Source organism: Symphalangus syndactylus, chromosome 10, assembly GCF_028878055.3.
Source record: "Symphalangus syndactylus isolate Jambi chromosome 10, NHGRI_mSymSyn1-v2.1_pri, whole genome shotgun sequence".
Lineage (NCBI taxonomy): Eukaryota > Metazoa > Chordata > Mammalia > Primates > Hylobatidae > Symphalangus > Symphalangus syndactylus.
Window position 1 is genome coordinate 62,384,856 of NC_072432.2, and position 14,984 is coordinate 62,399,839.

General features: G+C 41.9%; 1 pseudogene; it reads left to right on the forward strand.

Moving 5' to 3' along the window:
- Positions 1-227: 227 nt before the first annotated feature.
- Positions 228-350, forward strand: LOC129492459 (uncharacterized; annotated as a pseudogene).
- Positions 351-14,984: the final 14,634 nt, after the last annotated feature.

Consider the following 14,984-nt stretch of genomic DNA (forward strand, 5'->3'; position numbering starts at 1 on the left):
AGGCCAAGGCAGAAGAATTGCTTGAGCTTATGGGTTCGAGACCAGACTGGGCAACATGAAAAACCCGATTTCTACAAAAAATAGAAAAATTGACTGCGCTTGGTGCGGTGTGCATGTAGTCCCAGCTACTTGGGAGGCTGACGTGGGAGGATCACCTGAGCCCAGAGGTTGAGGCTGCAGTGAGCTGTTATTGTGCCACTGCACTCCCAGTGACAGAGTGAGACCCTATCGCTTCTTGGCCTTTTGGCTAAGATCAAGTGTAGTATCTGTTCTTATCAGAGTGAGACCTTGTCTCACAACCAATAAATAAATAAAGTCAAATATATGGCTGCAAAGACTTGAAAACTAAAAGCCATTGCTGCACAGTCTAATTATGAAAATTTTCATCTAATACTCAAGGGCTTGGAAAAGATCCTAATGGTTATTTTATCTCCATTAAAGGCAATTGGATGTGCTTGTGCCCAAGTGGAGACATTTGTATTTCATGCCTTTTAAAAAAATTATTATAATTTAGACAGAGTCAATAGGTACTTGGTGAGACTTTAATGCAGTAATAAACACCGAACAGATAAACTTCTCCATCTGTACTTCCTTAATAAGAGGAATAGAGTTCAATGTGCAGATATCTATAATACAACAATTTTCCAAGGTCATTGTCTATTCTAACATTCTTTTGACAATGACTAAGACTTTTTACTCGTGTAGACATACAATCCTCTCACTTGATAATATTAATTTAATCAGTCAAGCAATTTCAATTAGATAAAGTAGGAAAGATAGAAAATGAAGACCAAAGCCCTGTTTTTAAAACACAAAGAATGATAAAGAATCAGATTGGTGGAATGATGACTCAATTATTTTGTAACAGGCTGTACTAAAACACAAAAACGGTGACTGACAATGGGTCCATTTTCATTCAAGATTCCACAAATCACTTCTTAGAATGCTTTCAAATCAATTTGAATAAAAGTAACTGCCTTTCTTAACCAAAACAAGAGACAAAATACAAAACTATCACAGAAGTGTAGGCATTATACAAAACTACTCAAAGTTAGAAGAATTGTCACGGCTGAGGGAAAATTTCCCCATTACCCTCTGAAGGTTCTCTGAAAAAATCATGGACAAGAGCCAGATTAATAGGAGAAAAGGCATATAAATTTATTATTAACATGTGCACAAGAGCCTTTAGAACGAAGACCCAAAGATACAGCGTCCATTTTTATGCTTACATTCAACAAAGTATGGAACAACGTGAAGAAATATGATTGGACAAAAGAGCATGCTACTAGACTGAGTGGAAACTCAGCAAGGGCTGTCTGTCTAGATTTTTCTTGGCTTCTCTGAGCAGCATTCCTACATTCCTTCCTTCTGGGTACGGGGCAGAACCCTCTCTGGAATGGGCGTCTTGTGACCTACAGTCAAATGAAGTAGGACAGATAATTTCTCTTCTTTTTTCTTTTCTTTTTTTTTTTTTTTTTGAGGCAGAGTTTCGTTCTTGTTGCCCAGGCTGGAGTGCAATGGCCAATCTTGGCTCACTGCAACCTCCGCCTCCCCAGTTCAAGTGATTCTCTTGTCTCAGCCTCCTGAGTACCTGGGATTACAGGCACCCACCACCACACCTGGCTAATGTTTTGTATTTTTAGTAGAGACGCGGTTTCGCCATATTGGCCAGGCTGATCTCGAACTCCTGACCTCAGGTGATCTGCCCACCTCAGCCTCCCAAAGTGCTGGGATTATAGGCGCGAGCCACTGCACCTGGCCAGATAATTTCTTTATGGCTAGGTTTTACACAGACAGGCAAAGGGAAAGTTAAGAGTGAAAAGGTGTTCTGGTTTCTATGACTTACTTGCCTTGGGAAAGAGGGATTCTAGTTTCTAGCACTAGCTTTGGGGGATAATGGGACTGAGAGACAGGAGGGCAGAAGGTCGGAGAAAAATTTTTGCTTCTGAAGCTACTTCTGAGGCCTTCATTTTGGATTAGTGTTCTGAGTCCCAACAGAATAAAGAAAAAATATGGAGAGCACAACTCAAAGTAATTTACATAAAACAGGAACTAAGGAAAATGTTTCTATTTTTAAAATAAAAAGAAATTATATATATATATATATATATATATATATATATATTTTTTTTTTTTTTTTAAGAGATAGGGCCTGGGTCTGTGTTATCCAGGCTGGAGGACAGTGGCTCAATCATAGCTCACTTCAGCCTCAAACTCTTGAACTCAAGTGATCCTCCTACCTCAGCCTCCCAAGTAGCTAGGACTACAGATGAGTCACCACACCTAGCTAGCTAATTTTTTTTTTTTTTTTGTAAGAGACACGATCTTACTATGTTGCCCAGGCTGGACTCAAACTCCTAGGCTCAAGTGATCCTCCCACTTCGGCCTCCTGAAATGCTTGGATTACAGGCATGAGCCACCATGCCTGGCCATGGCAAATATTTCTCTGCCCAAATAAATGTAAATACAGTGGAACACTTAAACCAAGGATCCTTGGTTTTGTAGTGAAGACAGGACACAACTATCACTGCCCCCCCATATTCTGCACCTTGAGCCTTCCTCATTACGAACACATTTTCTACAAAGCTAAATATAGATCAGAAGGGCTTATAAAACATTGTTGAAGATACTGCTGCATCATTTGAAAATGAGTTCTTTAAAAACAATGGTATCTTCACAAGTGGCTTATTTGTATCTTTAACACACACTCACACACACACACACACACGGGGAAAAAAGAACTCAAAAACAAGGAAACTCTGGAAACAAATGGGCACAATAAATACATTTATTTTAAAATGTTGATAGTGCTTAAATTCACTAAATGGTATTTTAGCCCATAGAAAAATTTCTCATTTAGAGAAGAGCAAACAAAAATGAACCATACAGGTCCACATTACTCCTTAATTAAGATGGGAAATTGCTTATCTCCATATTAACAAAGATTAAATACCTAGCTAGAAAAAAATATTTGGCTGGGCGTGGTGGCTCAGGCCTATAATCCCAGCACTTTGGGAGGCCGAGGCGGGCGGATCACCTGAGGTCAGGAGTTCAAGACCAGCCTGGCCAACATGGAGAAACCCCGTCTCTACAGAATTAGCTGGGCATGGTGGCGCATGCCTGTAATCCCAGCTACTCAGGAGGCTGAGGCAGGAGAATTGTTTGAACCTGGGAGGTGGAGGTTGTGGTGAACTGAGATCGTGCCATTGCACTCCAACCTGGGCAACAAGAGTGAAACTCCATTTCAAAAACAACAACAAAAAAAAAAAAAAGAAGAAAAAAGAAAAAATATTTAGTGTGATCAAAACAGATTTATCAAGAACAGGAACTTGGTGGATAATATGAGAAACATTTTAGTGTATTACTATAAATTGCACAAAATGCCTATGTTAATTGTCTGCTTATAAAGGGCATTCCTTTGACTATTTTGGAAGGTAAAGGCAATTTGAAGGAAACTTCTTCTGGATAAATAATGTTCCATAAAAGTCACACATAAAACCAAGCAATCATGTGCCTTTGGATTTCATAACAAAGACAGGAAAAAACCATGACAGCCCTCTCTCCTTATTTTGAGGGCTCCTCATTATAATCCATGGGAGTGGTTGGGAGAAATCATCCTAGATCATTCTGCATGATGGTTGGTGAGGTTTCACACATTATTAGCTGTCTTGAAGGGATGCTCCACTAAAACTCATTCCATGTAGTAAAGTCTCATCATTTTTAAAGTCTCAGACTTCGTATCCCTAATTCTGTTAAATTTGCAATAACTCAAAGCAGGTAACAAGATCTTTGAAACAATAGGACAGAAGCTCTCAAAATTTTAATTTGATTATGGAGGGTTCAGAATATACTACCCCAAAATATGGCACGTTGGCATACTGAATATTTTAAGGTGAGGGATCTGAGAAACAGAAGGTGCTGGAAGGACTCTCTGAGCTTCCTTTGAAACAGCTTACAAGACCCTCATGTGAGAGGTGTCCTCCCTCTATCTGCAGAAAAGGAGCATCCTTATCTCCCAAGACGGAAGACTGCTGAGAGGAACCCGAATGAATGTGCCTTGCCCCAGTTTACCACTCTTAGCTTATACCCCTTTTTGTCCTATCACATTTTCCCACGATTTTCCACTCTTCATCGAGCTCAGTTTCACCATTTCTTTGGGTCTCCATTTCCTTATGAAGGCTCCCACAACATGTACATTTTGTATTAAATCAATTTGCATACTTTCCTCTTATTAGTCTATCTTTATTCAGTCTAATTTACTGGGGCCTCAGCCAATGAATTTAAGATGGATAGAAGGAACATAATTTTTTCCTCCCCTACAATTGGGAACAAGTAAATAGCATTCATTTATTCGGCCAATGTTTATGGAGTGCCCACTATATACCAAGCATAGATTGAGGTCCTAGGAATTCAGTGGTAAGAAAGACAATCTTCCTGCCCTCATAGCACTTACATTCATTCCTGTGGGTGTAGAGACACCAATAAATAAATAGTCAAGTATTTTTAGAGAGTAATTAGTGTTACCAAGTGAATAAATAAGTGGGATAGGATGGCGACTGTTGGGGATATTGATGGTAGGGTTGTCCTGCAGCCCATGTCTCTCTCCCATCCCACCTTGTCTCTGCTTCATCCTACTCTGCAGATACACATTCTCTACCTCTCTGTGTACTCATCTGGTGAAGACATCTACTCCACAGCTCTCAGCTCACATCTTCCCGGTTAAAGAAGCCAGACGGACTGAAAAAGAATACAGATATGAATTCCCCTAGTCTCGTCAACTATAGCCAAGATAGAAACATTTTAGAAAATGAAAGATACAGTTTACTTACAAAGAAAGAGGGAGTTAGACATTGGAAAAACAGACTTTTCAAATTAGAAAACAAAAACATATATTATGTGTGTGTGTATATATATATATTTTTTAGACAAGGTCTCATGCTGTTTTCCAGGCTGGAGTGCAGAGACATGACCATAGCTCACAGTAACCTCAAAATCCTGGGCTCAAGCAATCCTCTTGCCTCAGCCTCCTAAGTAGCTGAGACTAAAGGCATGCCCCACCACACCTGGCTAATTTTTGTACTGTCAGTAGAGACAGGGTTTTGCCATGTTGGCCAGGCTGGTCTTGAACTCCTGACCTCAAGTGATCAGCCTGCCTTGGCCTCCCAAAGTGCTGGGATTACAGGCATGAGTCACCATGACCGGCCCCAAACAAACATTTAAAGGAAAAAAAAACCCTCAAAGTTACCAAGATTATAATAGTTACATTGGCCAGCTTGTGGTGGGGAAAGAGCACCATTCCCACATGATTAGCATTTTCACAAAGGTTATGATGTGTCTTCAGACATTCCTTAACAAAAATCGGGGATAAAATTATTTTGGTTAGGGAGTTTAGGTTTACAAGAAATAAGTCAAGGTTTTCTTATTTTGGAGATCGGAACTAGTCAGGGTGGTTTTGGTTTATCTCAGGGTGCAAAGCTTTGTTTGTCCTGAATTTGATTTGTAAAGTGCTCAATCATGTTGGAAACAGGGTGAAGTATCAGCTTTTGCTTCTACAAGTTATAAGGTACAAGCACAGCAGCCAGGGCCCATCCCCACTAAAGGAAGCAGTTAAGGAGGTCCCTCTGCACCGGACAGGCTTCCAGAAGAAAGTGCTTGCCACTGGCTGAACATGCTAAGCCTGGTTAAGCCTAACGACATAGCCATAGACTTCTATACTGCAGATTCCTGAGTCTCCATATTTGACCACTGCTTTTCATAAAGCATTTTCTTTTTTTTTTTTTTTTTTTTTAGAGACAGTGTCTCGCTCTGTCGCTCAGGCTGGAGTTCAGTGGCGCGATCTCGGCTCATTGCAAGCTCCGCCTCCCGGGTTCACGCCATTCTCCTGCCTCAGCCTCTCCGAGTAGCTGGGACTACAGGCGCCCGCCACCACGCCCAGCTAATTTTTTTTTTTATATTTTTTAGTAGAGATGGGGTTTCACCATGGTCTCGATCTCCTGACCTCCTGATTCGCCCGCCTCGGCCTCCCAAAGTGCTGGGATTACAAGCGTGAGCCACCGTGCCCGGCCCATAAAGCATTTTCATGCCTGTTCATACAGCCAATCCCCTCATAGCCTATGAGAATAGTTAACACTTATGAAGGACTTCCTCTGTGTGCCAAACAGTTAATGCACCTTTGTTAAGCACCAGGCACTATTCTAACAATGTTATATGTCAACTGTTAATCCACTGAATTCTCATACTATTCCTATGAAGGTAAGGTATGATGATTGTCCCTGTGTTATGGATAATAAAATTGAAGTAATTTGCCCAAAGTCACACAGTTTGAAAGTGGTGGAGTTGGAATTTGATCCAAGGTAGTCCAGCTCCACAGTCCATGCTTTTAACCATTGTCCTAAGTGGCCTCTCCAGAAATGAGTGTTATTGCAATTTTACAGACAAAGGAATAAGCGGTTTGCAGAAATTATGTAACTTGCTCAAAGTCACTATTAGAATTATAATGCAGCTGGGCACGCTGGCTCACGCCTGTAATCCCATCACTTTGGGAGGCCAAGGTGGGCGGATCACAAGGTCAGGAGTTCGAGACCAGCCTGACCAACATGGTGAAATCCCATCTCTACTAAAAATACAAAAAAAAATTAGCTAGGCATGGTGGCACGCGTCTGTAATCCCAGCTACTCTGGAGGCTGAGGCAGGAGAACCGCTTGAATCCAGCAGGAGGTTGCAGTGAGCCAAGATCACGCCATTGCACTTCAGCCTGGGCGACAGAGCAAGACTCCACCTTAAAAAAAAAAAAAAAATTATAATGCTGAGATTTTATATTAGGTCTTTTGACTTCCCGCCAGGTTTCCTTCAATAATGACAAGAGCAATAACAAAGTTAACACTTTCATATAGGGCTTACCATGTACTATGCACTTTACTCACATGGGCTCATTTCATCCACAGCTCTGTGGCATTTGTATTATTATTACTGCCATTTTACATGAAGAAGTTGAGGCATGGAGAGGTTAAATAACTTGCCGAAAGCCACATAGCTAGAAAATGGCAAAGTTAGGATTTGAACTCAGGCAGTCTGTTCTCAGAATCTACACTCTTAATTATGACATCACACAGCCTCTCCATGCTGTACACTTGTGTTTCTCAGGGGTACCCAGTAAGGGAAAAGAGGAAAGGGAAGGACGCTAATATTTACTGGTTATGCTTCTGTATCCTCTCATAGATTATATTATTGTTGACATTTTCACTGCCCCTCCACGTCAGATGTGTCCTTATGGGATTATGCTTTGCATTGATACTAGTTTGGACATGACTTGCTTTGGCCAATGATGTGTGAATGGAAATGTTGCCACTTCAAAGCAGAAGTTATAAATGCCACTGTGAGATTCTGCCATCTCTCGTTTGCCTCTGTCACAAGACCTGCCTTTCCCAGAGAGAGGTTGCTGCTTTTTTTTTGAGACAGGGTTTCTCTCTGTTGCCCAGGCTGGAATGTAATGGCATGATCTCTGCTCACTGCAATCTCTGCCTCCTGGTCCCAAGTGATCCTCCCACCTTAGCCTCCTGAGTAGTTGGGACTATCAGCATGTGCCACCACTCCTGGCTGATTTTTGTGTTTTTTTTTTTTTGTAGAGATGGGGGTTTTGCCATGTTGGCCAGGCTGGTCTCCAATTCCTGGGCTCAAGCTATCCACCTGCCTCACCTTCCCAAAGTGCTGAGATTACAGGCATGAGGCACTGTACCCGGCCAGAAGCTGCTTCTTCAGTGTTGGTCTTGAAATGAAGATTTGGAGCAGAGCCACAGCTGGCATGCCAAAGATATGAATGTGTACAAGAAGTACCTTTGGGTAAGCCACTGAAATTTGAGACTTGTTTGTTTCTACAGCATAACTCAGCCTAAGCAGACTTTTATTGTGTATTAAAAGTTTAAGGCCGGGAGTGGTGGCTCATGCCTGTAATCCCAGCCCTTCGGGAGGCCAAGGCAGGTGGATCACTTGAGGTCAGGAGTTCGAGACCAACCTGGCCAACATGGTGAAAGCCACTCTCAGGCCAGACGTGGTGGCTCACGTCTGTAATCCCCAGCACTTTGGGAGGCCAAGGCGGGCAGATCACGAGTCAGGAGATCGAGACCATCCTGGTTAACATGGTGAAACCCCATCTCTACTAAAAATACAACAAATTAGCCGGGCGTGGTGGCCGGCGCCTGTAGTTCCAGCTACTCGGGAGGCTGAGGCAGGAGAATGGCGCAAACCTGGGAGGTGGAGCTTGCAATGAGCCGAGATCGCGCCACTGCACTCCAGCCTGGGCGACAGAGCTTCCGTCTCAAAAAAAAAAAAAAAAAAAAAAGAAATTTAATAATTTTAATCTTCACAATAACCCTATTAGGTAGGTATAATTGGCTCCAAGAAGAAACTAAGATTCTTAGAGGGTTTGTAATTTGCTCAGAAATTTAAAAGTGTAGGAGCAAGGGTTTGGGTTTCCTTCTTCCTAACATAACCCTTGTTTTGTTTATGTATCTATCACCCACCCCGAGAAGTAAGTGTGCTTCAAGAGGTGCTGCCCACTCACCTACTACACGCCAGGAGTGTGAGCGACTAACTGCAATTAGTCAAGGCAATCACGGTGGTTTCATTTCCTTTGACAGTAATAGGTTTGCCAGTAAATGGGTCTGTGAGCCAATTATGACCATAAAACAGGAAGATACAAACTGAGGATTTAAATGCCAATCCTGCTTCAAATACAATTCTGTCCCTATCAGCACCAGTCACAGGTTTTGGTTGCCAGTAAAACTCATATGATATAACAGACTTCATTCTAATACTTCATTTTTTAACTTTATAGAGTGATACAATACAGGAATACGGAGTGCATAGTATCTTCATGTCATCTGGAGGCTCCGAGACTACTATGTATACATTTCCTTGGCCTCCACCACCTTTCTGGGGTGTGTATAGCTCCTGAGGAAGATTGAAGTGCCTGGCTTCACTTGGTAGGTCTCTCATCAGTTGTCTGTCTGGGTGCCAACTCATAGCTCTCCCAGTTCATGTGCAGATCCACAGATAGGGGATTTCACAGCAAACAAGGCAGGTAGTCAATTCCTAGCACAAAGCATTCCTCAACTAGCTTAACTTGGTAGTTACCAAGGGAAAAGTGTGTGAGAAGGCAGACCCAAGGTCACCTTCCCAGGTAGACCTAAACGTGTTCAGAGATGTTAACCCTTAATGATAGGCAGTCGGCTGGAAGCTTCAAGAAAAGATTTCCAGCCCTCAAAAAGAGACACAGACGATAAAGTCTCACTCCTCTGCACATTTTTGTGTCTGAAGGTGATGCTTGGAACTACATTTTCCTGGCCCATTCAGTTTCCCACACTCCACTGTAAGACAGCTATCTTTATAATTTCTCCACTTTCATCAAATTTCTTCCCCAGTTCTTACTTTCAATGGGTATCTTGCTTCCTGTTTAAATTAGAAAATGGAAGCAATGAGATAAAATTTTGACACATTCCCACCACCACAGACCCATCAATTTCCTTTTTAATCCATATTCTCCACCTTCTCTCCTGTTACTATGGATATATTGTTTATACACCAATCCAAGTTTCCCTTGCCACTGTGCTTTAGACCTTATCCCCAAGGACGGCTCTAGCACTGTAAACACCTCCTCTTTTCTAGCCAACCATTTCCATCAGTGTATTTCCTTTAGTATTTCCTATTTTAAAATATGTCTCCCTCTTGACCCCACATCCTGCTCCAATTATTGGCTCATTTCTCAACTGTCTCTGACAGCAAGATATCTCACGGGAGGTATTCTAGTCTCACTTATCCTGAATTAGGTTTTCTGTTACTTATAACCCAAGTTACCTTAAATATTAAAATCTTTTAACTCAAAACTTTTTTCCTTTGAATACTGATTGTTACCATGACTCAAGATTATTAAATTGGGAGAAAGAGTGCTTTGATATGAGAAATTTGTCACTGAAATGGCAGCACATTGTTAACACCCTTCAAAAATGACCAAACAGAATAAGGATATGCTCATATCGAAACTTGAACAAGGAAGGTACTGCTTTGAATTTAATATCTACATAATTTTTGTCATAATGTATTCATTTACTTGTCTTAGTATGAAAGTTTTGAGAGATATGATTTAAGACAAATTAATGTCTTACTTTTGCAACGTACTTTGCAAAAGTACTTTGTGTACTTTTTCAACACTAGATGCTTTGTATTTATTAACAAGAAAAATACCAATTATATAAAATTAGAAAATTTTAAAGTTATTTAGATATATTAAATGAGGTTCAGAATCCTATTATCTTTATTATATGTTTATTCTGTATCTTTATTAGATATCTAATGGCACTTCTAATCCATAAGCAATCTCAATTATATAATGTGTTATAACTGATCTTAAATAAAAAACCCTAAAATTTTATGAGTTTTCCACTACATGAGCATATTGAATTGTGGCAATAACATGGTGAGGTCCACAGGGTAAAACAATTCCTCCACCAGTTTTTTTCTTTAGAGATGGAGAATATTAAGTGTTTACGATAAAAATCAGAATATAAAAAAGAGCTGAAAGGCTGCAGCAATGCAGGGAACTTTACAAGTTGAAATTTATTTATTTATTTATTTATTTATTTATTTATTTATTTTGAGACAGAGTCTCGCTCTGTCGCCCGGGCTGGAGTGCAGTGGCACAATCTCGGCTCACTGCAAGCTCCGCCTCCCGGGTTCACGCCATTCTCCTGCCTCAGCCTCCGAGTAGCTGGGACTACAGGCGCCCGCCACCGCGCCCGGCTAATTTTTTGTATTTTTTAGTAGAGACGGGGTTTCACCGTGGTCTCGATCTCCTCACCTCGTGATCCGCCCGCCTCGGCCTCCCAAAGTGCTGGGATTACAAGCGTGAGCCACCGCGCCCGGCCAACAAGTTGAAATTTAAACCAGAGCGTCCTTGGGAGTCAAAAAGAACAGCTGCTCAAATACAAAACTGCTTAACAACAGCACTTGTGGAAAATAAGCAGGCAACAAGTCTGTAGCGCTACAGTGTCTCCTAAAAAGCTACTAAAATATTGGACTACATTGAAAACATGATTTTTTTTTTTTTTTTTGAGATGGAGTTTTGCTCTTGTCGCCCAGGCTGGAGTGCAATGGCGCCATCGCGGCTCACTGCAACCTCCACTTTCTGAGTTCAAGCGATTCTCCTGCCTCAGCCTCCTGAGTAGCTGGGATTACAGGTGCACGCCACCACACCTGGCTAATTTTTAAATTTTTAGTAGGGACAGGGTTTCCATGTTGGCCAGGCTGGTCTCAAACTCCTGACCTTAGGGTGATCCACTCGCCTCGGCCTCCCAAAATGCTGGGATTACAGGCATGAGCCACTGCACGTGGACTGAAAACATGATTTTAACAGCCAACATTTACTGAGCACCTTACCAGCCTTGCTTCACATGGAGTAAGTGGCTTTCAGACAAGGAAAGTATTCAGAACACGGAGGTGATTGTCTTTTCCTGCTCAATTTGGGTACAATGTACACAGACAGAGTTTATTCAAGGAACCACCAAGGAACACTTGAAAAAGCAGGAAAGATTGCCTAGAGAGCCGGCACAGGGGATACCTGCTTGCTGCTTAAGACTGCAGGATCATAAGGAAGCAAACTACAATCAACAAATAGAGCCACAGGAAAGCAGATTCCATCCCAACACATAAGGTAGAAATTTGTAGTGGTAAAAACTACCAAAATTGTGAAAGAGACATTAAAAAGAAAGCGGGCAGGGTGCAGTGGCTCACTGCTTTCCAACACTTTGGGAGGCTGAGGCAGGTGGATTGCTTGAGCCCAGGAGTTTGAGACCAGCCTGGGCAACATATGAGACCCCTGTCTCTAAAAAAAAAAAAAAATTAAAAACGATTAAAAAAAGAAGATAACTAGGTACTATGTACTACCACCTCCTATATATTTGTTATTCATTGCTGCAGAATAAATTATCCCCAAACTAAGTGGCTTAAAACAACACACACTTACCATCTCCCAGTGTCTGTGGGTCAGAAATCTGGCATGGCTTTGCTAGGCCCTCTGCTTCAGGGTCTCTCATAAAACTACACAATCAAGGTGTCAGCCAGGGCTACAGTCAGTTCATGTTCAGCTGGGACAGGAACCACTTCCAAGCTCCGTTAGTTGTTGTTGGGCAGGTTGAAGTTCTTTCTGAGCGGCTGGACTGAAGGCCTCAGTTCCTTGCTGACTGTTGGTGGGAGGCTGCCCCAGTTTCTTGCAAAGTGGCCCTTTCAGTTAGAGCAAGTGCTTAAGAGCCAGGAGAGAATACCAGGCAGACAGAAGATGGACAAATATGAGAACTTTTTAGGCACTCAGACCACAACTGAGGTAGTTATTAAAGATGAGTCTGAGCTGTCCTGTTTGTGCAATTGGATAAAAGATGGTGCCAAATTACTGAGATATGCAGAAGAGAGGACCAGATACGGGGAGGAGAGGAACATGAATTTGATTAACACGCATGTGAGATGTCTGAGATACTAGAGACAACAAGTGGAAATGAAGGTCAGAGAACTGACCTGAACATGCAAATTTGTGAGAGACTAATATCTAGATTGTGGTTGACAGCTTTACACTATTACATCTCTCTCTTTATACTGTTACATTTCTCTCTCTTTTTTTGTTTTTTTTGTTTTTAAAGACAGTCTTGCTCTGTTGCTCAGGCTGGATGCAGTGGCATGATCTTGGCTCACTGCAACCTCCATCTCCCGGGTTCAAGCAATTCTTGTGTCTCAGCCTCCCCAGTGGCTGGGACTACAGGCACACGCCACTATACCTGGCTGATTTTTGTATTTTTAGTAGAGATGGGGTTTCACTACGTTGGCCAGGCTGGTCTCAAACTCCTGACCTCAAGTGATCTGCCCGCCTGGCCTCCCAAAGTGCTGGGATTACAGGTCTGAGCAACCACGCCTGGCCATTGTTACGTCTTATTGACTAAGGTGATACGTACTTTGACCTATTTAGTTGTCCATTTGCAAGGATCTCAGTCTGAAACTAAATAAGGTGGGTGGGGTTTCACACAAACCTTTGCTGTTAACGTATTATCCCCTTCCAACTGTACCTCCCCAGTTCCCCCTACCCCTGTTATTTTGAAAACATCTTGAGACTAACAATTAGGTTCAAGAAAATAAAAGTACATGGCAACTTAATGATCTCTATATTCGGGTAGTCATGCGTTTGTGTGATGCCCTATCCTGACTGTGGGTAGGACCTGACTGGCTTCTAACTAATAAAATATGGCAAAAGTGATGGGCAATCTCTCCTATGATTGTGTTACATCATATGGCAAGGTGATGGATGTCACCCCCGTGATCATGTTACATTATATGAGACTCAGTCTTGCTACCTTCATGAAGCAAGTGAGCATGCTGAGGAAGCCCATTAGGCAAAGAACTAGGGGTTCTAGGGCCATTGGTAGCTGAAGGCACACTTCAGTCAACAGCCAGCAAAAAACTAAAGCCCTCAGTTTTACAGCTATAAGAAAATGAATTTTGCTAACAACCTCAGTGAATTTGTGGAGCAGATTCTCTCTCAGTTGGGTCTGCAGATGAGTCCACAGCCTGGCTGATACCTTGATTGTGGCCTGTGACCAAGAGTGACATGACACACCACCTTCTGAAGTGCTGAAGGAAAAAAGCCTTTTGCTCTAGAATAGTAAATCCAATGAAAATATCCCTTAGACATGAAAGGAAAATAATTTCCAAGACAAACAAAAGCTGAGGGATTTCATCAACACCAGATCTGTCCCACAAGAAATGCCAAAGAGAGAACTTCAGTCCGAAAGAAAAGGATGTTCCTGAGCAGTAAGTAACCACCTGAAGGTGAGTACACAGACAACACAGAATCTTCTAACACTGTAACTGTGCTGCATAGACCACTCTTATTCTAAGTAGGAAGACTAAATGATGAACCTATCAAAAATAGTAACTACAACTTTCCAAGACATAGACAGTACAGTAAGATATAAACAAGTTAAAAAGTGGGGCGAGGGCTGGGTGTGGTGCCTCATGCCTATAATCCCAGCACTAGGAGGCCGAGGCAGGTGGATCACCTGAGGTCAGGAGTTTGAGACCAGACTGGCCAACGTGGAGAAACCCTGTCTTTACTAAAAATACAAAACTTAGCCAGACGGGGTGGCAGGCACCCGTAGTCCCAGCTACTCAGGGAGGCTGAGGCAGGAGAATTGCTTGAACCCAGCAAGCGGAGGTTGCAGTGAGCCGAGAATGCCCCACTGCACTCCAGCCTGGGTGACATAGCAAGACTCTGTCTCAAAAAAACAAAACAAAAAAAAGGTGGGGGGAAACAAAGTAAAGGTGTAGAATTCTTATTAGATTTATTCTTGCTTGTTTGTTTACACTCTAGAATGCAAGTTATATGAGGAAAGGGACTTTGTCTTTTTCACCATTATATTCCCAATGCCTATAGTTGAATGATTTAATACGCTTTGCTATACCAGTGAAGATTACTAGTTCTGATGAGCATCATGAGACCCTTAACTGGCTGTAACAAAACTATGAAACATAATGGTTTGATTTTTCTATCAGCATAATTTCAGACCAGTAACTCAACCCATTAAAATGTGAGCTGTCACTTTACCTCTTTTAGTAACTTTGGGTATTCTTCTTTTGGAGGTGCTAGAGGTATAAACTACACTTGAATAAGTTTCAAATCATAAGGACAAATATGGTTTCATGCTTTGCGATTATTGCTCCACTACTGTAGCCGTGGGCTGACCCAGAGGAAAGTGCATGTGCAAAAGCAAACTGAGAAAGGAGAAAGCAGAATTTATGTCATCTGTCATGTCTGTTTGGAATGCTGTAACAAAATACCATAGATCAGGTGGTTTATAAACAACAGAAATTTACTTATCCCAATTCTGGAGGTTGGGAAGTCCAAGATCAAGGCATTGGCAGATGTGCTGTCTGGTCAAGGCCCACTTCCT